A 3160-nucleotide genomic window follows, 5' to 3' on the forward strand; every position below is an offset into this window, starting at 1 on the left:
ATTCAGCACTTTGAATATTTCTTGCCATTCCCTTCTGGCCTGCAAAGTTTCTGTTGAGAAATCAGCTGACAGTCGTATGGGTATTCCCTTGTAGGTAATTGAGTCTCTTTCTCTTGCTGCTTTTAAGATTCTCTCTTTGTCTTTTGCTCTTGGCATTTTAATTATGATGTGTCTTGGTGTGGTCCTCTTTGGATTCCTTTTGTTTGGGGTTCTCTGCGCTTCTTGGACCTGTAAGTCCATTTCTTTCACCAGGTGGGGGAAGTTTTCTGCCATTATTTCTTCAAATAGGTTTTCAATATCTTGCTGTCTCTCATCTTCTGGCACCCCAATTATTCTGATGTTTGTACGCTTGAAGCTGTCCCAGAGGCTCCTTACACTATCTTCGTATTTTCGGATTCTTTTTTCATTTTGCTTTTCCGGTTGGGTGTTTTTTGCTTCTTCGCATTTCAAATCTTTGGCTTGATTCTTGCGCTCCTCTGGTCTGCTATTGGGTGTCTGTATAATATTCTTTATTTCAGTCCGTGTATGCTTAATTTCTAGTTGGTTCTTTATCATAGCATCGAGGGTCTCATTAGTTTTCGTGACTCTCTCCTCAAGTTTATTGACAGCTTCTAGCACATTTTTGCAAGCCCTCAAAATTGCGATTTTTAGCTCTATATCCTCCATTTCTGTCATGTTTTTTTGTCTCCGCATTTTTTATGCTTTCTTGGTGCACCCCCTAGTGGTCTTTGTGCGCAGTCTTGTTCTAGTTGAGCCTTGATTGTTGTAGTTAATACTAGAGGGATTTGACCACCAGGCCGACTGGCTGTGTGAATCAGCTGTGTCTGCTGCAGTGGGAAAACTTCTGTCCTCTGGGGGGGCGCTAATCTAGCCTTTGCCTGCGGCGATCCGGCAAATGGCTCTGCGCAGGGCTTGGGCGGGGCGGGCTCAACAGGGCGGGCGGAGGGAGCCGTTATGGTGCCCTCAGTCCTGTTCCCAGAGGCTCTGCTTCTCAGAACCCCCGGAACCGCTGCAAACCTCGGAGGGAAAGCTGCCTTCCAACTGATGCCAGACACTCCCGCTTCTCCCGTTTGGGTCCGAGTCCCCAGCGATTCGCCCGTATCTGGAGCTCAGAGTCTGAGACTCCCCCCTGACCGAAAACGACAACCGCGCTCTCAGCCACCAGCCCGCTTTGCGCGCGCACCTCCGCACCTGAGTTTTTTCCACACTGCGCCTCCTCTGAGCCTCGGTGTGCTGTTATTTTTCCTTCTAGTTGAAGAGTCTCTCCTCAGCCAGCCTTCCTGTGGTTCTGGGTGATGTCCGTTCCGTCTTTTAGTTGTATTTTTGAAGTGGTTGTTTGCGGCAGCAGTCTCCGGTGTTTACCTATGCCACCATCTTGGTGGAGTCCCGAGCTATAGATTTTTAAAGCTGTAATGCCCTAACATCTGGGCTACCCCTCATTTTACAAGTGAAGAATCAGAAAGGTTAAATAACTTCTCAAGGAGCCTCAATTATTAGTGATATGCTAGTTTCCTGACTTTTTCTAGTGCTTTTTATCACCGTATCACTAGGTTTCTAATATAAAAACTTTCATCCAAATAGCACTTAAGCTTGCATGTAACCTAAAAGAGACTTAATGTACTTTTTTAGGTTTCTAGTTCTATTAGGTTAAATAATGGTTCTCCATATTGATGTAAATAGGGATGGAATCTATTTTTGTAAAGTTTTTTTCTTAATTTTTATTACTGATTTTAGGGAGAGGAGAGAAACATTTAATTCAGATACCATGAAATCAATTTTTACTCATTCATTTTGATATTGAAATTTAAACTTAACTTCTATTTATATTTAGTGTAAATATAAAAGTCATGAGCAAGCCCCTTCAATATCAAAATGAATGAGTAAAAATTGATATTTACACTAAATTTAAAATAAAGGTATCTATTTTATTTAGGCAGTGGGGATATAAAACCTCCACAGAAAAGTTTCTAAAATTAAAAACTAGATTTGAAAAGATTTCACGTTCATCCTTAACAGCATTTTGGAGTAGGTATAAAGGCGTCTGAAGAAGCTTAGTGATTAAAATAAAATGTCCCCCCTCCCCTGGTGATTAGGGTTTTTATGAAACAAATATGGAGAAAGGAGGGATTATAACTATTAAAAACAGACACATTCTGTGTGAACGGAACTGGGAGGTTAGGTTAGTAGACTGAAAAACGTAACTGTGGAGTAAAAACTTCTATTCTAAGCCTAGGCATTTTTCCAGGGTAGTGTGAAAGAAAAGTACTAGGACAGGTACAGACTGTTGCGTTCATTCCCCCCCCTCCCCCCAATAGACATTAAGTAAATACCTAATATGTACCAAGCCTGTGGAAGCGCAAAGAATACAAAGATGAGTCAGGCAGATCCTCAAGGAGCCCAGTCTGGTGGGGTGGCAGCTATACGGAGGGGTGGGTGGGAAGGAAAGAGAGGGAGGGAATGGAGTGGGTGGAGGTTGAGGGATGAGATTAGACCGGGTGATGGAAAAACTGAATATATGTTAGATAGAAATATAAGGGTACAGATATGCGCAGACTTTTTAGGCAGAAATCTACCCCAGAACCTCTTAAAACACCATTAGCCTCAATTGCCAGATGTGGCCAGCTATCAGGACGCTGGTCTTCTCCAGCTGTCCTCTGAGTAGGTTAAAAAACCCTCCTCCCGCTTCTAGTCCTCGCTTTCCCCACCATTAGGGAGTCGGGCAATGGCGGGGGCGGGTTGAAAACTGCACCCACGTTTGCTGCCGCTTCTCTGCAGGGCTTTGCCGTTGTCATAGCAACTAGGAGTTCCGCGATCCCCCACCTTCCCCCAACTCCTACCACTTCCCCCGGCGGCCGGGCAGAGATGCCGCTTTTCTCGCGAGATTTGCGCGCCGAGCCGGGCAGCTCCGCGGTGATCTCACCGCGACCGGGTGGAGGGAGGGGGAGGAATGGGGCGGGGAGGGGAGGGGTCTGGAAGGGCGAGTTCGGCGCCACCACCGCCGGCAACTTTGTGAACGAGTTCAGTGCGAGCGTGAGCGAGTGAGCGAAAGTCAGTGCGGCGCTGAGTGCCCGGGAGAAGGGTCCCCGGGGAGGGCCAGGTCTGGACTCCAGAGGCCGCCCCCGCCCCCCAGCCCCGGCCATCCATCCCCTCCTGCCTCCGT

This window comes from Myotis brandtii, unplaced genomic scaffold (genome assembly GCF_000412655.1).
Source record: "Myotis brandtii unplaced genomic scaffold, ASM41265v1 scaffold213, whole genome shotgun sequence".
NCBI classification, from domain to species: Eukaryota; Metazoa; Chordata; class Mammalia; order Chiroptera; family Vespertilionidae; genus Myotis; species Myotis brandtii.